This window comes from Protopterus annectens, chromosome 9.part0 (genome assembly GCF_019279795.1).
Source record: "Protopterus annectens isolate FY-2018-M chromosome 9.part0, PAN1.0, whole genome shotgun sequence".
Taxonomy (NCBI): domain Eukaryota; kingdom Metazoa; phylum Chordata; order Ceratodontiformes; family Protopteridae; genus Protopterus; species Protopterus annectens.
The window spans coordinates 1,437,217,515-1,437,243,974 of NC_056743.1; the positions used below are offsets into that span (position 1 = coordinate 1,437,217,515).

A 26,460-nucleotide genomic window follows, 5' to 3' on the forward strand; every position below is an offset into this window, starting at 1 on the left:
TAGTGCATTTATCACACTTTTTGAACCCTGACTGTTCATGCTCTTTGGGTTCCTTCTCTCTATCCTTGTCTTTGGACATTATGCAGTTGAAACCCAAGGCCGTAACTATTCAGAGACAGTTGAAACTAACTAGATCAACAACAAAAACTACTATAAGGGGAAAACTACCCTTTTTTTTTTTTAATTAACTAACAAGCAACAGGAAGAATCCTCTAACCTAAACTGATTCAAATTTTTACACAGACAAGACAAGGAAACACAGGGGGAAGTGGTCCTTTAAACGGGCCATGAGAACCCTCTAAAGTAAACAAACTGACTGGGTTGGGAAGGGGATTTCTAACTAACCACAATAACCTAAAGCATAAAACATGAACACTAACTCTCTAGAAAGGTAAATGGAGTATAGAGAGATATTTGAGAGAAAATAGACTGAAAAACCTATACTTAGCCAACGAGCCAGCAGGAACACTTCTCGACTGCTTGAGCGGCAAACGAAATCTGCGGATGTGGCCCAGAGCATCATGGGATATGGGGTTAGCCTTGAGCCAGTGGAAGCTCTCAAGCTTCAGTATTCTGCCGAGTCAGGGCAGTGAACGGCTCTGAACCAAACCTGCAAGAATTACGGCAAGATAGGACAACATAACATGTACTATTCTCAAAAAAAATGGTCCACTCAGAGGGTTTGTCCTAAAAAGTCTAACATTATATATATATATATATATATATATATATATATATATATATATATATATATATATATATATATATAGTTTCTATGACTGAAATCCCAAAACGCCGAATTTCAGTATACAGAGACCACAATCTTGAGTTTTCAAAAGACAACCTTCATACTGTCTTATCTCAAGATAAACTTAAAATTGCAGACTCTCAAAATACCGAATGTAAACGCGCAGTCATGTCACTTCAGTGAAACCAGTTTACAAATCTGTGAACGAGTACTACTTCATAAACTACAAGATCAGTACTACTTCATAAATTAACTACAAGATCTTCAAAGTAAAATGTGATTTTTCATGTAAGATATCAACTGCAAATGAACAGACTATTCACATTTCCGAAAGTCTTGCTATAGTTTGCATGAATTCAAAGGTGATACTGTGTGAGCGTGCCAAGAGGTGCCCCCCCCCCCCCCACAAAAATGAAAGAAATTACACATTATGGTTCGGGACTCCTGGGCGATGGTTGTGATCTAGGCTGTCCTTGTTACTGCTCACCCAGTGGGGTATGCACATACAGCATTACAAATTCCAGAGATCTGCACTTTTAAGTCATTAAACACACAATACTACTCGATTTTATCAGGGTCTGCAGTGTGATTATGAGCCACAGACTTCAACAGTTGTTCATCCTCTGCTAGAAAACCAGTAACAGCTCTGTCTATATTTTGGTGAATATTTACACTTGCATGCAGAATATTTGTTTTTAAATGAACAGTTATTTTCAAATGGTAAATATAGACAGCATGATTCAAAACTTGCTTTCTTTTTTGTTACCTGGTTGTATTATAAACATTGCTTGCATATCTGGGAGCGTCGTATGGCATGGTTGACTTTTTTTTGCTAGTTAGTAGAAAACTTTAAAGGGACATACCTGTTTTAATAAAATAACGTTTTACTTCCTACATTGCTGTTGGTATTTTTATCATTAGAATTTTAAGATTTCAGCCTTTTGAAAACTTGATGGGCAGCCACGGTGGTGCAGCAGTTAGCGTTGTCACCTCACAGCAAGAGGTTCTCCGGTTCGATCCTCGGCTGGGGTGATGTGTGGAGTCTACATGTCCTCCCTGTGGGTTTCCTCCGGGTGCTCCGGTTTCCTTCCACATCCCCAAAGACATGCTGTAGGTGGACTAGACGCTCTAAATTGGCCCTAGGTGTGAGTGTGTGCATGTGTGTGCCTTCCGTGGAAGGTTGGGCACTGGGCTGGCAACTCGACACCGTAAAACTCCACAGCCAATCATGAGCGGACCTGTGGTGATCCCCAACTGGGAAAAGCCAAAAGAAAAAGAAGTCTTTTGAAAACTTTATCTATATATGGTGTGCACATACATATATATGCATGTGTGTATGTGTGTATATGCGTATGTCTGTATATGTACATATATATATATATATATATATATATATATATATATATATATATATATATATGGATCTATGTCAGATAAAGAGTTTTCAGAAGTGCGAAATTCATACAGATGAGAGCATATGAGCAAGTTTCCGAAAACTCAAAAATCAAAAACCACAAAAATCTACTTTTACTTTTATGCAGGGGGGAAAGCCCCCCTGCACCAGCACATTCCCTGCAAATTATATACACCAACTCCGAAATCACACTACAAATTTCCTGATCTTTGCTGTACCACGATTTCCATTCAAAAGCTTTAAGTTTTCAAAAACTCGATCATATGGGTACTGACCAAATGGATTTCGAGTTTCTGAAAACTCTATCGTGTGTCTGTGCGTACGTACACACACACACACACACACACACACACACACACACACACACACACTGGTATAGGTCTATCGAAACCTAGTCAAAAGCAGAAAATCTTAAAAAATATATATATATTTAGGGGGGGTGGTTCTGCTCCCCACAGCCCCCAACTTGCATACGACAACTCCAGGGTCACATTACAGTGAAAAAAAGGGGGGAAAACATTATGTGTACCACCAGGTAGCACTTTACAGAGTAATGTAATAAAGCAAACTTACAACTTTGAGAAAACTTATACAAGTGATCAACAAATCATTTTACACTGGACAAAGTCATCTTTTTTTTTTCCTTTGGGTTTTCCTGGTTTTGATGCAATTGAGTTGATACTTTTGAGTTTCAATAAAAATACACACATTACACACACACAAGATGCACCCACATTATACAAACCTGTAGTAATATAAGCGTGTAAGTTTATCTATGTACATTATACAAAGTAATGCCTTTGGCGGGCATATGACTAGCCACTGACTGGTTGTTTTTTCTTGCCAGTTTTAGATTACGTCAGTCAACCCATACATCCAATGAAGGGGATTGTCAATGTTTTTTTTTAATTCTTATATTCAACTTTCTCTCATTAGAAATGTTATTCACATATAACTATGCAACAAAAATACTTATGGGCCTTTTCAAATTAATTCCTCTGAAATGACATCCTATACAGTTTAAATGACGTCCTGGAGACTTCTCAGCACCAGTGAACGTCTGGGCATAAAGGTGTCACCTTAAAACTTCTAGACGGTCTGACCTTTCACCCCTTTACTGCCCCTTCCAAGATACTTAGGATTTCCTTCTTTTTAAAGCATAAAAAGTACAGTTTTCAAATAATAAAAAGTACAGTTTTCAAATAAAATAAGTTTATATCCTCAAAACACTTTAGTACAGTAAGTTTACTATGAAAATAATTATGGCTAAACACATTTACCTAAAACCTGCATTCTAAATGAATGAAAAACAAAACCCTGAAATGTGACCAATGTGGTATTTATCATACCAGTCATCCTTCTTGACCAGCATAACAGTAATGGATCATGACTAAGGAGTGCAGACCATGCTAATACGTCTTGTGAACAATGACTCTAGCTGTTTACATTTAACTGATCAATGTTTATGGCCGATTCCTACACATTCTTCATGGATGACTGAAATGGTTATGCAGAGTCCCAGTGCTGGGAACAAACGGCAAGAAATACTTCTTGTGGGCAAGAGCAGACAAAGTCTTTACTCAAAAAAAAAAACTCATGTGAGAGGGAGGGCAGTTATATAATTCACATAGGAGAAAGCAGTATCCCCATCATTAGCTGTTTGGGAGGGGATACATTACTTTTTAAGAAAGGATAAAGCTCCCATTAATTCTCTGTCCAAAATGGGAAAGGGTGCCCGATCACAGTGCACTCGGGACCCAGCTACACACAGCTGTGTGACATTGTAGTGATAGTGGGAAGGGAAGTTTGGTCTTACGGATTTTGACAGTGACAAGACATGTTGTTACAGACAGAACTTGCATTTTTCTGAGTAGAAAGCTAGCTTGTCCTGACAGATAATTTTGAGGGGAGGGGGGGTAAGTGGCGTGAGGATGGCAACCGGATACAGGCAAATGTTAAAGGCAACCTTGACATTTTGTCAACCTGTCAGATTTTTCTACCACCAGTGGAATGTTTCCAGGTATTTCTGACAAAGACCTGGATAGCAGTAGCTTTGGCTTCATGTCAGTAACCTAATCTGTAATATTAGCATGTCTGCAGCATATGTGCTAAGCACTGATAATACACCCCTTATACATTAGGAACCATTGTCTCCTTCAAAACTGCACGTAATGCTGAAAAAACTGCTCTTAACTAATAATTAAAAAATTCATCTAGTGGTCCACTAAAACATTGCTTTCACCCAAAAACATTTGAGTAAGGGAAATACAGGAAAAGTGTACAAGGTGGAATACAGCTATAAAGAAATGTGACTGTTGTGTATTGGCATATAAATTGTAAATCTCTAGCACTGGGCTGGTTAAAACTGCATGACTAAAAAGTGAGGAGTTGTATTTAAAATGGAATATTGACCAGTCACCAGTGAAAAAAGTTAGCTATGCATGTTCACGGCAAAATATTTGTCAGTTTTTGTCGGATGCAGTAATATTCTTAAACACACATTCTTTTCATGAGCACATCTTGCTTCCTGTGTATACTGAAATTCTGCAGGTTCAGCAATAAATTACCTCTACAAAAAACAAAACAAATAAGCACAGACATATATTTACTCAAAAACTACTGTGTATGCAAAACAGGCAATTATAGAAAGGACTCTGCTAAAAGATGCAGACTTGCGTTCAAGCAGTGCATGTTACAAACTATTTCAATCATATGCCCCGACAGCGAGGTGAAAGTTCAAAGGACAATGACCCTGAAGGATGAAGGTCTAATGTGTTGGCCATAGCAAAGTCAGACATCTCTCTCTCTCTCTGCCTGGAAACAGTCAGAGAAGTTAAGCATAGTGTGAATAGTTCTTGGCAGGGTCAACCATACAAGGGGCCAATACTTTCTACAGAGTTACATAGATGGAAAAGGAAATATGTAACACACACACACACTATAAAGGTTGGATGTTACTTGGGATATTTTGCAGGTGCCTTAATGTTTACGATGTGTTTCTCAAGTGCAGTCGAGCAATCCACTTGTGCTGCACCAATGAGATTACTAGGGCTGGAACATGCATGTCTACAGCCTACTGGGGTTTGGCTTTAACAGCCTGAACATATCCATAAAGAGTTAAGTCAGTGGCACTCAAAAGCCACATAGAGGAAACTATACCCTTAAGGAGTCACTTGCTTATTATATCCCACAAGCCTCCAACACAGGAGGTTTAAAGGACTTAACAGTGAAAACTCTAGCTTTGCTTTTTTTTTCTTGCAGCTTTTACTGAATGGTTTGTCTGCTTGACCTTTTTACCCCTCGGTTTATTTATATACAGAAATACAATTCAGTTCTGCCTCCTTGACCATCTAATGTGTACAACTTGTGAACTTTTGAAACTGTGCAAATTTCAAAACATATACTGTATATAGTATGCGACTTATTACATTTTCTTGTTTACTCTCTACTGTTCCACATTATGCACATCTCTTTTGCCTACTGGCCCTGATAGTGACTGAAGAGAGGCCTTTAGACAAACACACCTATGCAGTTAAACACCGTGCACACAACTATACTTGAATAATAACTCCACTTCATTCTGTCTGGGACTAAAGGGAATGATCACATAATGCACCTTCAGTATTTACTTAAGAAATTGCATCCCTTGCGGTGGCAAATCGCAAAGGGGGGAGGTGCAGTCTGGTCAGCTGACTAATTAGTAGCTTATAGTTTTTGGTCTGGGGAGTCATTTTAACTGATCACAAATTGTCCCACATTTCTGCTAGGCATTACTAACAGTGCACTTGGTTCACTATTACTATGCAACCCACATAAAACCCATGCAGTCCCCCCTCCCAAGGTTGACTGCTAGGTACAATCATCCTTGAACAGAAGGCAGGACAACATTGAAACTGTTTTGAATGGTGAAGGATGCGTCCGTTACTTAACATAATTGGCTGCATTTGGAAGACTCTGAATGCATATCCATTAGGCAAACGAAAAATGCTTTCGTTTGTCTGTATACTTTCAAATGTGGCAATGCTACCATCTATAGGTTTACAGACAATACTAATGTTTATGCACCAAGCTATGTAGGAATCAAGTTTGACTTTCCCATATGAATAAACCAAAACTGAATAAAATGTGCCAGAATCATGCACATCCTTTCACTAAAATCTAAGTTTCAAACAGGATAACCCATACTGACAAAGAAAGCATATTCAAACTGATGCAGTGTGTATTACAGCTTTAAACTGCATAATAGGTGAGACACCCTGCAGTTATGTGTGCGCACATATTAACCAACTTCCATGTATTGTGGAATAAACTGAGGGTGGGGGGGGGGGTACAGGCCTCTACAATCCTACTTAAGGAGAATCTAACTGGAAACAAATTATCTGCATAATGGTCTTACACAAGGAGAGCCCCTAGTGGAAGGGGGCTCAAGTTACCAGGACTTTCACTCAAATGAAATATAAAGTGAAACAGAAATGTGCCTCCATCTCTGTTGTAACTCAAAACCATTCTCGAGAGTTGAGTTCTTGGTCTTCTTCCATTTACTGTATTTTAAGCTTCTTTCCACAGCCTTAGTAACAATTTAACAGGCAGCTGATGAGGTACTTCTTGGACATAATCTCTTCAACAAATGGATCATTGATTAGCTGCTGGTTTTGGCTGCAGAAAAGTTACATCAAGGCTATACTTATCTTTATGAGTACTGATTAAATTTTCCACAAACTTCCTACTTTTGCGCCTTCACCCTTTCTTCACCTGTCTATTGCCCTGTAAGTTAAGTAACCCGGATCCAAGAAACCCTTTTCAGCAATGACGCCGTTATACAAGAAATTATAAACAGAAAATACAAGGCACACTGAAAACAGTATAAATGGGATGACACATTATTCAGTCCACTACCAAGTACGTCATACATATGCACAGCCAAGACTGAAATTTCTCAGTGGTTAAGATACTGACCAACATGCAATACAGCATTACGTCATGCAACTGCATATAGTGTTAATTAGGTGAGAGCTGGTCAGACGGACTTTAAATTGCTGAAATAAGCACATTCAAAAAGTGTGTACTCCAAAAAGGAAAAGACTTTAGCAAAATACGAAGATAAATTTGGGGGAAATTACAGTAAAGGGGTAAAGTAAGGATAAACCAGAATTACGGACCCTCTTCAATGGCTTCATGTTTTCCTCTCTCCATCATCCATTCTGGTAGTCCACTCTACGGATACACAACAATCTCAGTGAAGAAGTACTTTCAAAGATTTAGGGAGAATCTGCCACTACAACCTGCTGTGTCCTCTTAGCCTCACTATTTTATCTTTTGTTTGCTAATTTTATTTTGTTTCTTCCTAGTTTTAAAAATACATACCTCTGATGTTTTGTTCTGGACACTACACATCGTTCAGTTATGAAACTGCAAAAATTGTTCATTTGAGACTTTAGCAACACACTTTTCCTCACTCATTTTGCACAGGACTTACACCCCCCCCCCCCCCAAAAAAAAAAAAAAAAACTTTGTCAGAATTTAATTTGATCTTTGGTAGACAGCTTTAAGAAGCCAATATGAACTGAAATAACAAATCAGAACTGTACATTTTGGGGGAAAAGGTGAAAGGAATGAAGTCAAACACCAGTCCCAACATATTCCAATACAGGTGTGCATCAATACAAATTGTTTATTCACTTAATGTATGGCAGGATGTGCGGTTATCTCGCACAACACAAACCAGACAAGCCAGCTAAAAGCACCACAAACTTCTCTAGCTCAGTGCAAGCAGCACAGCAAAAGCAGGCATTTTCTTGAGGGGGAGGGGTGTGCAGCAAAGTTTGCTAACACCCAGCTATGCTGTTTTATAGTCAGACCTCAGACTTGTCTGCTGTGCTTCCACAGGTATTAGGAGGCCCTGCCAAAATAAACAAATCCAAGAGGAGAGAGAGAGAGAGAATGGGAAATGCAGGCAAAGCACTCTGCAGAAAATGGGGGGAAGGGAGAACAAGAGTCCCTTTGGGAAGGAGAAATTTTTGTACAGCAATACAGAATGTTCAGAGATTAGGACAGCTGCTAAAACCAGTCTCAATCTGACAAGCCAAGTGAAACCTCATACTTCAGTTACAGAAAAACACACTAGTACCCAGAATTAGCCATGCTGCATTACTTAAACACTGCCACTACAATGAACAAAGTGATTACCGAACACTGCAACAATGACATTCTACAGTGCAGCTGCAACTACAAACAGAAAAATCCTTTTAATTTTACTATGCAGTAGCAATATGAGGTCATTCAAGTTTCAACAGTATCAATAACTCAATCATACGCACTGAACTGTGTTTTGCATGAAAGTATGCATGCATGTGCATATGTACATGTATAAAAACTTGACTTGCAAGGGGTAGACAAAGCTTTGCTTCACAATTCCCTTTAAGAATATTGTCAAGTTACATCCACCCTGTGTAGATAACACTACTCTTACATATTTCCAGTCTTTCCTCTGAAGCGGAAAACTTAATGCAGCCGACTACTGCATAACAAGCACGCCAGTTAAGAAAATACTGTCCACCCAGAAGGCACAAATGTTAAATACAGTACATCATAATTAGTACAGCATGCTTAAAAAAAGTTTTAGACTAGGTCAGAAAATACAAACATGTACCCGTACAAGGTTATGCACATGCACTATGGCCTCTTGAAACCTTAGACTTTCTTGCAGTAGACTTTAGTTGTGAACCTATTCTCAAAATAAGTGTAAATGAGGAAATTTGCCTCAATGCCAAGCAATTCTCTCCACAAACACTTGTCACAGAAAGTGGGCAAGCCAGCTATGCAATCTACTATGAACCTATAAAACTTAGCACTTCATATCTCGGATCTTGAACATAATGGTCCATCAGTTCCAACAGTACCCCATTAAAACTTGAAAACTAAACAGAAGCAGGGGTTAAAGGATCAACAGTAAGCAGTAGAAGAAAAACGACTTGAAATAAAAGCATACAAGTACACAGAGGTTTCTGATACTCAAGTTTGTGCTTTGGAAAAAGTAACTAGATTTCAAGAAGCTTTCCTTCGTATAACAGATAGCTGATAATTCGGATACTCAGTGCAGCTGCAGACTACGGCTGGATTAAATGCAAACTGGAATAGATGGTATTAATTGGTTTAAAGGAAGAACAGTTATTAAACGCATAAGTGAGCTACTTGAAAATCTGTTTTCTTCATTGGCAGCATCACTTAGCTCTACTCTTTGGCACACATTCAAAGAAGATTATTAGGTTAACGGCTCAAGAGCCCTTACAAGCCTAGCAAGTATTTGGATTTTACCCAAGTTTCGATCCCTAAAGGCTTGGGGATGGCTTAGGTATGTGATGATACCTTGGAGTATTTTACAGACTACTGTCCATAAGGGACATGGATGCCACCCCAGCAGTGAACTTATGATTCCCTAAACATTGATCCAAACTGCACTGGAACAGGGTCAGGGAAGAGCTCTGCTTTACAGGATTAGGAAGCCTGTTCCAGAGAAAAGGTAATCCGAGAGACATCTCTCTCTCCAGCATGTTTTCTTCATGACATAGACCAGGTTTAGAACCTCAAATCCAGTAATCCTTGGGCAGTTTGTCTTGAGAATGTTTAACAGTCCCATTAGGGCTGAATTTGAGAATGCCTTGCAGATTAGGCATAGATCACGCCTTAATAGTAATTAGGAGACTGTGTGAAGAGACTGGGCTTTAGTCACTCCATAGTGGATGGACATGTTTGTCCCTGTATTTTTGTAAGGAGTCTCAAAGGCAGCCCCAGCTGTTCAAGTGCCTGGAAAGAAATGTGCACTGTACTCTATCATTGGTCTGATATGAGTACAGTGGGACTATAAACTTCCTTGGACCTGGATGCCATACCTTTACTTAAAAGTTGCGTTACACAACTTCCTAATCACTGTGGACACATGGTGGTTAAAGTTCAGGCTACTATCTGTATACCTTAGACATCTCACCACTGGGTCCACTCTCAGGGGGTATGCCACCAATGTTGTAATTTGCAGGGGTATTTGACTTCCCAGAGCGTATATAAAAAAAGTGGCAAAAAGCAAGAAACAGATAAAGCTACACAAAAATAGGCTAAAATGTACATCATATGCATCTCAATGCTACGCAAGCAACATCTAGATGGGCTGCCTTCTGCAACATTCTAAAAAGGGGGTAATAATGCTCTAATCCCCTTTACCTTCCTCCAAACACCTTTTAATAGTTGTATGAAAAAGTACTGTGGAGATTGGTGGGATATAAAAAGGGTTAATATACTACTTTAAAGCGTTATCAAAGCACCACTACACATGAACATGCTGTAGTGGAATTCTTAAAACAATTTACACAATCTCTATTTGTGCCTAAACAAAAGAAAATCAATAATGAAAAATATCATAACTATAACTCACAGCAGTCAAACTACAGAGAAAACAGGTTATTTATCATAACGCTGCATCTATGTTGTCTGTTTTCATTCTTCCTCAAACATTGTGTTTTGGATCAGACTGTCAAGCTTTACTTTGGATCTGTAGCTCAAGCTCCTCCCCTTACACAATCCTCTCCCATGCCCCAGATTACCGCAGATCAAGTCTGCCTTTTAACATTAATATACAGGAAAAAGACAAGACTTCTAAACAGCTAGAAAACTATAAGCATATGGCAGTAAAGTATTTGGAGCTCAGAAAAGGGGAAAGGTCAAATAGGTATACCTCAAAGTCATACCAAGAAATCATAGTGGCATCTTCTATCAAAGTGGGAAAGGAGGGAGGGCAAGTTGAGAAAGGAGGGCAACAGACAACACAGATGCATTGTTATGCAAGTACATAACATTTATATCAGATGCCTTTTTCATCCATTCCTCAACCATTAGGACAGAGTTCCCAGCTAGTACAACCCTAGGGTGGTCTCATGGAAGAATAATCCAGAGTACTGTAGAATCTAAAGTGCCCCTGTTCCAAGAAAGGATAGCCAATTTGTAATGAGCTATACAAGCATGAGCACTGTACCAAGTAGATGTAGCACAAATATCATCTATAGGAGCTCTGGATGGGAAGGCAGACTATGTGGATACTGGTCTTGTGGAATGAGCTTGTGGAGACAACCCTTTTATTCATGGGAGGTTGGCATAATGGTTAAGGTATTTGCCTTATAAACCAAAGGTGAAGGATTTGATTCTCAAACAGGGTAACTAGCTAGGCTTAAAAATGGCCCACAAAGGCAGTTAAGCCTAGTATTAATCTATGAACCTAAAAAGTACAGTTTTGTACCTACCATAAATGTAGATGTTCGAGTGCTAATACAGCTGCAGTAATAACATATGGGTTCTCTGCCGTCAGGCGGTCCCTCGGTCGGGCCAAATTCCAAAGTCTTGGTCTGGCGTCGGTTGTTGTCACTTCTTTTCCTGACGTCAGTGAGGCAGGAGTATATAAGACACAGCCAACGCCATTTTCTTCAGTCTTTCTTGCCCCAGATGTCAGGTGCCCCCAGTAGGTGCCCCCAGTAGGAAGGCAATACATAAATTATATTTATATACATGCAATGCAATGTAATCAAAAAACAGTAGTTGCAAGCAAATATACCATAGAAGGATAACCCAAACAGTTTGTATGAAGAGGGGTTAGGTCCTAAACCTTTACCAAGAGGGGAAGGAGGGAGGGAAATCTGTACTGCAGCTGTATTGGCACTCGAACATCTACATTTATGGTAGGTACAAAACTGTACTATGTTCATCGTGCATACAGCTGCAGTAATAACATATGGGTAGAATCCCAAAGCTACGCACAGGGTGGTAGGCACTAGGTAAAACTGGGATGAGCCAGAATGCCCTGCAAAACCGCAGTAGCAAAGCCTGCTCTGGTTTTGGAATATAAAGGCAGGTGGTACTGTCTTGTGAAGGTATGTACAGAACTCCAAGTGGATGCCTCCAAAATATCTTTGGTAGGAACTCCTCTGAGGAAGGCTGTAGAGGTAGCTGTGGCCCTGGTGGAGTGGGATCTGATGCCCGCAGGGACAGATTTTCCATGATAGGAGTAACAAAACCGTATGCAGTGGCCTATCCATTTTGAAATTGTCTGTTTGGTCACTGGCTTCCCTTGAGCTCCTACAGCATAGGACACAAAAAGTTGTTCTGATTTCCTAAAAGGCTTTGTTCTATCCAAATAATAACGTAGCGGTCTATGGATGTCTAAAGAGTGTAGCAGCCTTTCCCCTTTGTTTTGAGGATTGGTGTAAAAGGTAGGCAAGTGTATGGCTTGATTTAAAGCTACCCTGGATACCACTTTAGGCATAAATGATGGGTTGGTTCGAAGGGAAACCCTGTCCTGATGGAAGATGAGAAAGGGCTGCACAGCCATGAGGGCTTGTAGTTCCGAAATCCTACGAGCTGAGGTAATGGCCAGAAGGAAGGCTGTTTTCCAGGACAAATGTTGCAAGTCTGATGAGGCAGCTGGTTCAAAGGGAGGCAATGTTCAAAGGGAGGCGATGTTAATTTTTCTAGAATATAATTAAGATCCCAGGCTGGCACTGGTTGTTTCCTTGGTGGTCTTATATTCTTGGCCCCTCTGAGGAACTGTCTTAAGAGTGGGTGAGAGAATAAGGGTGGATCCGTGTTGAATTCTGCAGAAATGGCTGAGGCACGGATTTTTATGGAGGAAAATGAAAGTCCACTGTTCAGCAGCTCAGCTAGATACTGTAATACCTGTGGCAAATTTAGTTTTGTATGGTCCTGGCCTTTTTTCTCACTCCAAGAGCAAAAACGTTTCCATTTTGCTGAGTAAGCCTTTCTAGTAGATGGCCGTCTGGCCTCCAAAATGACATCCTGTACCTCTTTAGGGAGTAAGGTCTGTTGAGGTGTTAAGGAATTTTCCATGCAGCGAGATTTAGTGTTTTCAGCTGACTGTGAAGAGTTTTGTAGTTGTGCTGAGTCAGCAGAAGAGGCATTAGGGGTAGGGACCAGGGAGGAGTGTGTGTAGACTCCTCAGGAGTGGATACCAGTGTTGTCTTGGCCAGTCTGGAGCAATCAGCATCATCTTTGGTCTCTCTGTTCTTGCTTTCAAGAGCACCTTGGGCAGAAGAGGCAGAGGTGGGAAGGCGTAAACTGTCCATGCTGCCCAAATGAATGAAAGGGCGTCCACTCTCCAGGCCTTTGGATGAGGGGTCCTTGAACAAAACTTTTCCAACTGACGATTCCTGTGGGAGGCAAAGAGATCTATGTCTGGCCTCCCCCACGCTTGGATTATCTCTGTAAACACTTGAGGATGCAATCTCCATTCGTGTGGATCTGTCATATTTCTGCTTAGGTTGTCTGCCAGCGTGTTTTCCAAACCTGGCAAGTACTGTGCTTGAAGTTCGATTTGCCATTCCAGAGCCAAGTTCCAAAGTGTCATGGCTAGTCTGCACAGGGGGTATGAATGTGTTCCTCCTTGTTTGTTTATGTACCACATAACTGTGGTGTTGTCTGTTCTCATCAATAATTGTCCTGGATGCAGGAGGTCCTTGAAAGGTGTAATTGCATTTTATTACTGCTAGCATTTCTTTTTGCTTGATGTGAAGGTGCTTTTCCTTTTGGGACCATTTGCCCTGAATGCACCTGTCTGTCATGTGCGCCCCCCAGGCGTAATCTGAGGCGTCTGTTGTGATGACTTGATTTGCTTGAGGCTTGCAGAATGGGAGACCTGTGTTTGTTTGACATGCTTGAGCCCACCATAGAAATTCCTTTTGCAAACATGGAATTATTGGTATTATTATTTCCAAACTGTGGTTGTGCTGAGACCATAGATTTTTTAGGTACCATTGAAGTTTCCTCATATGCAGCTTTGCACATGGGATTAAAAGAATGCAAGATGCCATGAAGCCCAGAGCCTGCAGGATTTTCCTTGCAGTAAGCCTGGTACAATTTGCTAGCATTTTGAAGTACTGAGTTAGTTGCCTCTGCTTTTCTGGCGTAAGATAGGCCATCTGGGTGTTTGTGTCCAAGTTGGCACCCAGGAAAGTTGTTTTCTGAGCTGGTGTTAGCCTGGATTCCTCTTTGTTGATTGTGTATCCCAGAGCATTCAGTAACCGTGTTGCATAAGCCAGATGTTCCAAAAGTATGTGCTTGCTGTCCGCTTGGATCAGGCAGTCATCCAAATAAGGGTAAATTTGTATCCCTTGAAGTCTGCAGTAGGCAATTACTGATGCCAGGCATTTCGTGAATACTCTGGGCAGTAGATAAGCCAAAGGGCAATGCAGAGAATTGATAGTGGATTGAACCTGCAAGAAATCTGAGGTATCTTCTGCAACTTTGTCTGATTGGGACATGCAGGTATGCCTCCTTGAGGTCCAATGTTACCAGCCAAAACCCCTTACCCAGCATGGGAAGAAGCTGCTGTAATGTGAGCATCTTGAATTTTGGTATGAGTAAGAATGTGTTTAGGATGGATAAGTCCAAAATGGGTCTCCAGTCGGTTCCTTTCCTTGGTACCAGAAATAGCCTGGAATAAAACCCTTGACCTTGTTCATGAGTAGGTACCTCTTGAATAGCTTTCATGTCTATGAGCTTTGAAATTTGTAGTTGTGCCTCTGCCCTGATTGTGTGGCAGGTTTGGCATGCCTCTCATTTTTGAAAGTGTGAAAATGAAATCTGTAGCCTCTGTTTATAACCTCCAGGATCCATTTGTCTGTTGTGACCATATGCCAATTTCTTGCAAATAATGCCAGCTTTCCTCCCAAGGGTGCTGCCAGCTGAAACTTGCTTGGCATGGAAAGGAGGAAGTCATTGGGTTTCTTTCCTGTATTGCTGTGCACCGTTTTCAGCACCTCTTGGTGCTGGAGCTTGCCAATGCCTGCCTCTAAGATCCTCGTGATTGACCTCTGCCCCTTGTGCGCCTATATCTACCTCTTTGGGGCCTGTCCGTGGCTGGAAAGGACCAGTTTTTAGAAGGCCAATTTCTGCTAAAACGTGGTGGTTGAACCTGTAGAAAAGCTTTGACAGTTTGCATAGATTTGGCTTTTTCTTCCATTTTCCGTAGCATCTCCTCAGCATTAGTACCAAATAGCACATCCTTTTGTAATCTAGTAACTTAGCTTTCACATGATCAGGCAAGATTTGTTCCCTAAGCCATGCATGCCTACGAATGACTGATCCTGTAACTGCAGCTCTACTTGAGGCCTCTAGGGCATCATAACCACATTGTAAGGTGGGTTTACCCACTTGTTCTGCACTATGCATCATATCCTGCAACTCCTTCAAATCTGGTTGTTCAGGTTGAGACATTTTATTTCTTAATTGTGATAACAGAAACTGTTGATATTTAAGCATATGAAAACTGACAATTTAAGGCCCTCCTGGCTAGGGTGGCAGAGGTATATACCTTTTTTCGCCACCTTTCTAAGGATCTTGACTCTCTTTCGGAAGGAAGTGGATTCTTAGCAGTAGAGGCCTTCATTCCCTTGGGGCCTTGAGAAATGGTTTCAGGGTCAGCATTATGGCTTTTGAAAAGAAATTGGTGAGAGTTAGGGACTCTGTAGTACCTATCAGGCTTGACTGGGGCAGGGGGCAGGGAATCTGGGTTAAGGCAAGCCTCCGAATAAATATCATCAAGTACATCCAAGACTGGAGGTATCGCCAGAGGTCTGTGCTGGGGTAACAAAAGAAATTCCCTCAGTCTTTTCTTGGAATCAGAAAAGTCTTGGCCTTCCCAATGGAAGTGTTCCCTCAAAGTGTGCAAGGTTTCCCCAAAAGAATAATCCTCAGGGGGAGATCCAGAAGGAATGGATTGCTCCGCATCAGAATCTTCAAAAGGTGAGTAAGATTGCTCCTCTACATCAGAGTGTTCTGAAAAAATGGAGCCCTGATCAGAAGAGGGAGAATCTTCCTCCACTCTGGGCCTCTTGTCAGGAGGGGGTGCCTGGCTGATTTGGACTTAGTAAAGGCCTTAATGGAAAAGGAAGATGAGGGTCTAAAGATATCATGGGTGGAAGTGGACCTGTCCACATTAGGAGACTCAACGCTCACAGTGGCTTCGGTGGTTGTAGTCTGGGTATGGGCAGAGGTACCTGCGGTCTCGGGTACAGAAGACCCCGCCAAGGAGGTGTCGTCGGTAGTCAGGGACTGCATAGGCGTCTCGCTGAGAACCGGACCACGTGTAGGCGGTTTTGGCATGGTGTCGGTGGAGACCGCGGGCCTCGCATGTTGGACTTTGTCCTTGCGTTTTTTGGACAAAACGGTAGTCTGAGTCTCCGACGACATTTTATAATCAAATGCTTTACCGAATAAATGTTGGGCGAACTCCGCCCGACGCTTGATAGTGCGTATATTGAAAGTAGCACAAAAGCGACAGCCCGAGACGTCGTGGTCTGGGCCTAAACACGGTATATGCAAAGGGAATGGAAATCCTTATGCGGTATTTGCTTCCCACAAGAAATACAATTATTAACTTTTTCTGACATCGGACTGAGGCAAGAAAAGTTTCCCCAACGGGGTACTTAGCTTTAATGAAGACTTCGGTTTCCAAATTTTTCGTAAATTCAGGAGCTGGCCGACCGGCACTTGCGAACTGCTTCTGCTTCGGGCACCGTGCGGCAAAAAAGACTGAAGAAAATGGCGTCGGCTGTGTCTTATATACTCCTGCCTCACTGACGTCAGGAAAAGAAGCGACAACAACAGACGCCGGACCAAGACTTTGGAATTCGGCCGACCGAGGGACCGCCTGACGGCAGAGAACCCATATGTTATTACTGCAGCTGTATGCACGATGAACATCAGTGAGTCACTGTGCTAATGTGACCTTTGACACAGACTGTCTCTATTTAGCTGTTGGAAAGGAACAAATGATTCAATTTCCTGAAGGTTTCTGATCTATTAAGATATAATCTCTGCTAACAAATCAAGCATATATCGTCTTTTGGCTTTTCCCGGTTAGGGGTCACCACAGCAGAATTCCGGTCCAGTAATGTTTGGCAGTGAATTTTTACGGTGCCAAGTTGCGGGCCAGACGCCCAACCTTCAAAGAAAGCACACCCATTCATAGGTAGGTACTAGGCTATCGGCCCGAGGGCCTACGTAAACCTAGCCAACAAGGCTCCCCAGCTTATGCCACCCAAGAAAGTTACTTTCCTGTGCCACTGTCGAGCAGACACACAGACGTGATCCCCGGGGTGTATTTCCTATTTCCCATCCATTCGATTTTTCTTGGAGTGCTAATGAAGAACTTTGCTTGACACAGATGGGTAGCCTGTTCCAGAGTATGGGAAGTCTCTGGGACAAGAATCTATCCCTCCAGCATGTCCTGTTTATTGTGGTGACAAGGTTTAGGTCCCTAGAGTGTGTAGTTCGGTGGGATTGGGATTTCTTTAGGTGTAGCATGCCCAACAGCTCTGGGTTTGACATAGCTTTACATGTTAGAGATCACCTCGGAGTAGGTGATATGCTACGGAGTAAAGCTGGAGTTTTTTTGAGACAGTCAGTGTAGGACATCTATGAGGCCAGTAATCCTCTTTGTGAGGTACTTCTGCGGCCTTTCCAGCTGCTGCAGATGTCTTGTGAGGTACATTCCAAAAGGGGCATTGTACTCTATAATGGGTCTAATGAGTGTCGAGCAAAGGTAGGACAAAAGGGCGACCCTGACACACATCTAGTGCTTGAATCCACCTGGAGACGTTTTGCAGACCTTTTTTACTTGAATGAGCAAGGTCATGGGATGACAGTTCAATAGACTAACGGTACAGTGTTCTATGTAGTACTCTCATACAGAATCTTGTTAAAGGTAGGAGAAGAGTTGGAGGTTGCCATCCATCCAAGAAGCTGAAGGACCAACCTGATTGGTGGTGACTGAAGAGACAATAGGAGTGTGGCCCGATGTTGTAATTTAGATAGTTTGGATTAGAGGAGCTGTGCAACTTGAGAAACCATATCCAGAGGAGCACTTATGAACTCCAGGACTTGAGTGGGAGAGAAGTGAGATTTGTTGTAGTGGACTGTACATATCAGATGTCGGACTGGAGCTAGTTGTAGAAGTAAGGAAGCACAAGAAATCCCAACAATCTCAGGTGAGCTACAACTACTGCCATACATTTGGTTAACACCCTCAGGGCTGTGGCAAGACCAAAGGGCAGGGCTCTGAATTGAAAATGACAGTCTCCCAACTGGAAGCAAAGGTATCTATTGGATTCTGTCTATTTCTGTGTGACAGTATGCATCCTGAAGATCTATGGAGCACATTCAATTGTCCTTCCTCAACAGAGGGAGAATAGACTAAAACAGTGACCACTCAACTTCCAGAGTTTGACAAATTGGTTCAATTGACTTAAGCCCAGTATTAGCCTGAGGTCCCCGGTTTTATGCATCACCAAAAAAATCTCGAGTAAGTTTCAAAGTCTTGCTAGTCTGGTGGGACCACATGGATGACTATTAGCTGCTTTTGCATTTCTAAAGCTGGTTCTTTCCTCAGACGGGGTGGTACATCTGGAATTTTTCTTCAACAAATGGAGGGGTGTTGTAATGACCTTGGTTAATTATTTTCTGTGCTCAGACATTTTTTGTGATGGACATCCAGGCCTCTGGGTGCAGAGATAAGTTCCCCCCTCAACTTCCACAACAGTACAGCAGTAAGGCAAACATTCAAGGCAGCGGTTCCGGCTTCTCAGAAAAGAGAGACCTCTGAAGCCTGGCTCTGTAGGCCCCCTCTGTGGTGTAGGTGATGTCGGCCATTAAAGCTCCTTCCTCTGACATGGGGGATCCGTCTCCATAGGAGTTCCAAGAAAAACTCTTGCGATTTCTGGCACTACATATTTCTGCCCCCTTTCTGGTTTCTTGAAAAAGTCCTCTGTGGGGTGGAAAAAAAACTCTCTACTGCAAATAGGGTTTTTCCAACCTGTTCACTCTTTTTTGACAAATCTACCCTGTTTGGACCCAAAGTTAAAGGATGCACTGATGGATGCCTTGTAGAGCTCCACAAAGTTGCAAAGCTGCATCCAGCCATACCTCCTAATGGTAATGCCATAGCCCACTGCTCTTAAACCACCACCTGTAGCACATGAAATCAGATGCATGGACATGTTTGACGAGGACTGAAGGATGGCCAGTTGCAAAGAAACAGTCTTTATCCTGCACTGACAGACTTCAAGAGGGATTTGGTAAGCTCCTTCATTAAACCTCTCTGGAATCTTGTCAAGTGTGCCAGGTAAATGAGCGACTATAGGGCAAATGTTGCTAAAGCAAAATTTAACCTCCTAAATCTGTCCAAGGCCCTAGACTCTCTGCTAGGGAGTGCACGGGACTTGAGTTCCTTTTTGGTGGCTGCCACACCATGGCATCAACTAGGGACCCACTGCACCAATGGGCACTGTCCTTGGGTGCAACTAAGTACTTGACCATCTTCTTAGGAACAGGTTCTGTGGTAGCCTGACCCTTCCAGGTCCAGCTGGAAATCAAGGTCCACCATTTCATCCACTAGAGGTACCACCCAGAATGTAACTAAGCTGGTTCCAAACGCCTCAAGAAACACAAAGGGACTTTGGAAGACTGACGGCCATTCTTCCTCAGAAGCTCAGTAATCTCTACAAATGAGACATCCTCAGGGATGATCTGAGAGACCCTAGCCTTCACTCAAGTGCCTTCTGTTAAAGATTCCTATGGAGAAGAAATGTGCCTCCTTTTGCCGGTATGCTTCCAAGGAACATCCTTGTGGGTTTGATCCAAGTAGGACCTGAAGTGCGGGGGGGGGGGGGGTCCTGCAAAAGGACAGTCTCAAGGTAGGAACATACCAGCTGCCAAGATGGGACAGAATAAGCACACTTAGGACCCAGGCAGACAGTTGTGGAGGGGGAGGGACCAGAGGGGAGTGAGGATATATAGTCTCCAGGGACATACAGTGCTAGTCACCAACTCAAATACAGAGCCTGAAAGAACCCAGGATTGCCCCAGTAGGGCCTGAAGCCACTGCCTGAAGAAATCCTACATCTCCCCACAACCTTGCCTCGATGCACAAGTCAGAGCTGAATTATCCAGTGCAAAAGCTCCACAGGGAAGAGATGGCTCTGAAAGCCTTGCAGGTCAACCTCTAATCCCGGACCCAGCACCAAAGCTACAACTCCAAGATAACTCAATCATTGACAAAGTTGGTAGTGGTTGAATCAAAGACAGATTTGACAAAGCCTTCAGATCAGACCCAGACAATCCTGGGAAACTTGGATCCCTAAGCTCTGAAGCCTTAGAACAGATTAGAGTAGGAGTTACTAAAGGTGTTTAGGTTGGTCTAATGCTCACAGGTCCAATGGAAGATAAAGCCAGATGTACTACCAAATGAACTGGATTCTTGAGAAATTCTCATCATCCTGATCACATCTGCTTCAAGCAGGCATCTGGCAGACGTGAAGGACAAGGAGGTAGACAAGGGTCCAGAAATTCAACAGGGAATTTCATGTGAAAATCTAGAATGTAGCCTTGAGGAAATTGGCTCGAGAGAACCAAGGTTGTCTATGGGAATGAGACTTTGCTGAAAAAAGTGTTGGACCCGATAAGGTGGAGGGATTTGAGGTCTTGGATATTTTGGATGGTGGAGCAGAGGTAGTCACAAAATGAGAAGAGTCGTCCAGGGAGCACTTAAGACTCCTTAGATTTTTCTTTAGGCTTCTCTCATCTCCCCCCTGAGATTTTTCCACTGGTTTCTTTGCAGAATAGGAAGCACCAGATACTGAACAGGAAGAAAATAAGCCCTTACGCACCAACTTGCTCCTGCTCTTAACCAATGTTCTGTGGTTAAAGACAGAACAAATCTTGCACTCCGCTTCAAGATGTGCAGCCCCAAGATAAAACATGTAATGAGTGAGCAGAGTTAGGTGTCTTGCGCTCACACAGAGCATTTTTTTAAAACTTGTAGGCTTGTTCGACATACGGACAGTGGCATGGAAAAATAATCCTAAAATGAAAACCTAAAATAATATGAAGAACTATGAAAATATTAAAGTACAGTACCAGACAAACTTACAAACAGAAAAAAAAGAGGTATTAAATCTGAGAACAAAAATGCCAGCAATAAGAAAACTAGCAGACAAAAAAAGAAAATTGAAGAGATGTGCAAGGCCTAGAGTATAATAGCAGTAATAACTGCCAATAAAAGTTTTGTTTGCATATATTTTTAAACAAAGGAGTTGAGAATGAAAAGTTCAAAGACCCTGAAAGAAAGAAAGACAGTCAAAAAAACTGAACATTACTTTCAACAGTTTGAGCCACGTTAAAGTCTGTTAGCAGAAGCGACAGACGAGATCTGATGTAATCTTGGAATAAGAGGATTATGGGTAAGGCAGGTGCTCGAGCTACAGATTCAAAGCCTGAAGTGTCTGAGGTCAAACCCAGAACCCAATATTTGGGGAACAGGTGAAAACGTACACAGTACCACTTTTCAGCTTCAGCTGCATTTCCTTGGATTTGATGACAAGAGCAACTTAAAGGAAAAGAGCTGCACAAAAAACCTGCTCTGCTCAACGCATACCTCTGAAATGGATAACCTGCAGTTCTTTCCACATTAGCAACTCGACTCTCCTCTCCTTCACAAGATACAGATAAAGGAGGTCTGCATAAACTGTGACATCACAACTGGGGAACAGGTTCAGCAGCAATCTCATTTGATAACACTAAATCTAACTGACTTCAAGAGAGAAAACTCCTCAAACTGTAAAAAAGTAGAATGAAGAAACCAACAACTGTAAATGAAAAACACTACCATTATTTTTGTTGTACGTGTGCTGCACCACAGTCAGGGAGAATCAGATACCATGTTAACACTGCAAAAGCTGTACTTTGATCCACCATGCCAGGGACACCACAGCATCTCTGCATTTTGCAATTACTGCAACCAAGCTTGGGGGAAGCAGCAGATTCTTAAATACTCTAGCCATGCTGCCAGTAAGTTTCCTTACCATTACAAAGGAGCAAAGTGCAAATTAAACAAAGACAGCAGATACACAGGTAGGCTAAAAAAAAAAAAAAAAAAAAACAAAATGGTACACACCATTTAAAATTATGAACAGTGTTGTGTAGTTTATGCATGTCTGACTAAGGGCCTGAAGTACAGTGACATTTCTACAACCTTAAGTACATAACAAGGGCTAAAACATATTACAAGTGACATTAGGTTTTGTAGCAATAACTTTTAGACAAGAAAATACTTTAACGGCAAGTTGCCCTCCTATGTCACGAGAATGAATCCTGTAGCATTTCTCAAGGACAAAGAATTTGGAGAAGTATTCTATGTGCACCATACGGATGCCAAAAAATAGGATATACAAAACCAATACCACCAGGGAAATGTGCTGACAGCAGATAAACAAATGTTAATTCAGCTGTGAACAGGAAGTAGACAAGTTAGGAAATGAAAAACTTAAAAAAATATATAACATACAAAAAGACTGCAGCAAAGTGTGCAACTACAGGTCAGAAGGGACAGTGCAGTCAGCTGATAAAATATTACCAACTCACAGGTTAGAATACTGCACAAGATATAAAGAAAAGGAGGGTAAATTGGGGGAGAGGGAGACAAAAGAAGACTAAAAATAAATTGACAAGTCCAGCAAGTCCAGCAATCACAGAACACTGACATCCAATGTTATTAAGAAAGAAAAAGATTTAGTAGAGAAATAAAAGGATAAACCAAAATTTAATCGCACAAGAAATGTCCAAGAAATTTTGCTAATTCTTCAATTGTTTAGGCCCATCTTCCAAGCCATAACATGTTAGGAAATGTGTCAATGCAGACCCCCTACCAATGTGTCATACCATTAAAGTACATTGGCAGTCATTATGCTAATCTACAGCTGCAGATAAATGTAGGTTAACACAGTTCAGCTGACCACCTCCCTCCACCTTCTCCAGAGAGGCAGCTTATATACTTTATGCAATTCTAAACATTTTCAATTAAAATGTTTCTCATCAAATGCTTTATTAATCTATAAATGGGAATAAAAAAGTTGTCTTACCATAACATTCCATCTGTGTTGTCGACCTTCACTAATCCTTGACTGTGGGTTTGGTTCTGAGCCTCGGAACAGACTCTGCCATTATTCCAGCTCGAGCCTTATATATACAAATCACTGAAGCTTCCACGATAAACAGCAAAAGATATTTATTTGATAAAACAAGCGCTTTCACGGACTCGACAAGTCCGCTTCATCAGGTTACAAATTTCTTAAAAAAATGACCACATTTTTTATAGTAAGATATCCGCCCTAATTAACTACCATTTTGGCGGTTAAAAGTCTAATTAGACATTAAATAAGCAATTAATACCATTTGGGCTGAATTCCATAAAAGGAAATCACTTCCTGTAAAAACATCTCTTACATCTTATGTTACCTTGAATCCAAAATGTAAAGAAAACATTCAACTATACATATAAAATTTCCCTTCATTGCTTTGTAAGACTAATCATACTAGCTCAAGGATATGTAAGAAGTGTTCAATCCAACTAACAAATAGTGTTTACATAACATAATAATTTTATCTTTCTTAGGTTAAAAATATATATAACAGTTCAAACTGGATTCAATATGATTGTTCAATAAAATTAATCAATCATATATCAATTTAATATTCTGAATATCCCAATGATACTGACAGACTTTAAATAGTCATAAAGATAAAAATATATAAAAAACAAATCTATAAGATGACATCTCATATAACAGTATGGCTAAGCCACAATAATTAATCATAATTTAGAAAAGTGTATTTGGTTATTTACACATTCATGTACATAAAACAAAAATGAAATTAAATATATAATTTATACACTCCTAATGAATTGCTGCTTGTATGTAAACTATTTCGTAATTTTCTCTAAATCTAAATTAAAATATCTCTATAATAGTGCTGGTTTAATACTAAGTGCTGTATTCAGTCCTGGCTCTATATGCGCCCTAAGTAATAGAATCCATTTCAGCTCAAAAAGTTCCAAAGTGCCTACTGTATCGCCTTCCCTTCTGTTATGATGAAGTATCTGTAATACTTTGAATTTGAACATATGGGATGGAAATAACTGACAGTGCCTGGCTAACGCATTATTGATGTTCATCTTCCGTATATCATAAACATGATTGTAGGCTCGATCTCTGAGCCTACGTGTTGTCATGCCTATGTAGTAGGCATTGCAATTGTCACATGTCGCCAAATAGATTATATTTTTGGTCTCACATGTGGCATAAAAATTCGGTATAAACCTATAGCCAGTCTGTGTATTTTCATATGCCTGCTCCTTACTAATATAACTACATATACTGCATTTCTTACATGGAAAAGTTCCCCTCCTGAAATTAGTTCTAATGTCCAAGGATGTTTGTAATACTTTCTCTTTGCATAATAATCTTTTTAAATTTGGACAGTTGCTATATCTGAAAACAGGGTATTCACCTACCACATTTTTCAAATCTTTATTCATATAGAGCAACTTCCAGTTTTTGTTGATAATATCTTTAATGTATCTTACATCATTCGTGAATTTGATGTCAAATTGTATCTTGCCTATCCCAGGTTTATTATAATGTCCAGGATAGCCCCGTTTATGACTCACCTTGGGGTTCGTAATGCATGTTTGTACATATTCTGGATACCCCCTATCCTTAAAGCACTTAATTTGAAAATTTAGCAGCTGTTCTCTATCCTTGGTATCACTGCATATTTTGGTTATTCTAGCCATTTGATTTTTAACAATGTTAGGAAAAATATGGCGGGGGTGCATACTTTCATGGTGTAAAATGCCATTTTTCCAACAAGGTTTTCTAAAAAGCAGTGAGCTTGAGATGCTGAAGATTCAAATGAACTATTTCCTCCGGGTGGGACAATAGGTCTGGAGCTGGGTCCAGTATCCAGAGTTTCCGAAATAGATGAGGCCAAAGGAAGGGAAACCAGACTTGTCGAGGCCAGAACAGGGGTATGAGGATTATTCTGTTCTCCAACCAGTTGGCTTTCTTTAGAAACTGACATTAGAGATGTCTGGGGAAAGGCGTACAGTAGACTGGGGGCCAACTGCGAAGGAGAGCATCTCTGGACGACTCCCTCAGGGGGATCAGGTCAGGTAAGTGCTGCACCACTTTGTTCAGAGGGAATGCAAACAGACTGCAGCAAGGTTTTCCCCAGTGGCAGAATATCTTTCCCACCAATACTGGCTTGAGAGACCACTCATGAGGCACGAGGATGGTTCTGCTCAACTTGTCGCAAACACGCTGGAGCTCCCCAGAATATGCGCTGCCGTTAGAAAGTGGTTGGAGGAACTCTACCATTGCCAGACTCTAAGATCTTCTTGACAAAGAGGGTATATATGACCTGGTTCCCCCTTGTTTGTTGATGTACCAGACTACTGACATTGTCCGTTTGAATCACAATCGTTCTGAAAGGAAGGGCATCTTTAAATGCCTGCAATTCTAACAGCACTGCCCTCATCAATAGAACGTGGACATGCAGGTTGGCCACCAGCTAAGACCAAGTGCCTTGGACTGTATTTCCAAATAGTGCCCCCCAATCTGGGAAGTGTCAGTGGTCACTATGACTTGGGATTGAGGAGGAACAAAAGGACAGCCTAACAAGATTTTGGTGGAATGGAGCCACCAACTCAGGTCTTCCCCGAAATGTCTGGTGACCATAATTAGATGGGACACTAGCTGATTCAACAGGGACCATTGGGAGGCCAGAAGCCACTGAATAATTTGCATGTGGTATCTGGCCAAAGGCTGCCATCGACCCTACAATTTGTAGAATGAGTTTCACTATTACTTTCTTGCTGCAAATGATTTGGCTCACTTGTGACCTGATCCTTTTGCGTCCTTCTAGGGGAAGTGATGCAAAGCCAGTGATCTGGTCTACCATAGCGCCAATGAATTCCAGTTTTTGTGATGGTTCCAGATGGGATTTTACATAGTTTACAGTGAAGCATGTAAACTCGTGCCTTTACGAGTTGATGCCTGGTGGGAGCAATAAGATGCCAGTCATCTAGATACAGAAATGCTCCGAATCCTAGCAGGTCGAGATGTGCCGCTGCACTACCATGCATTTGGTAAACACCCTGGGGGCTGTAGTGAGACCAAAGGGCACTGCTCTGAAACAAGAGTGACTGGCTCCCAGCCAGAAGTGCAGGAATCTTCTGGAACGCTTGTCCATTTTTATCTGGTAATACACATCCTGAAGATTTAGTGAGCACATCCAATTGTCTTTTTTCCAAGAATGGAAGTATTGACTGAACAGAGACCACACAGAATTTGGTTTGTTGAACCAGTTCAACTGACTGAGATCCAAGATAGTTTTCCAGTCCCGTTTT

The 26,460-nt window shown here is 41.4% G+C and overlaps 1 protein-coding gene across 1 annotated transcript in view; it reads right to left on the reverse strand.

Annotated features, from left to right (window-relative positions):
• The window catches only part of TCF7L1 (transcription factor 7 like 1), a 580,879-nt gene that overhangs the window by 328,170 nt on the left and 226,249 nt on the right, over positions 1 to 26,460 (reverse strand). The window lies entirely within an intron of this gene.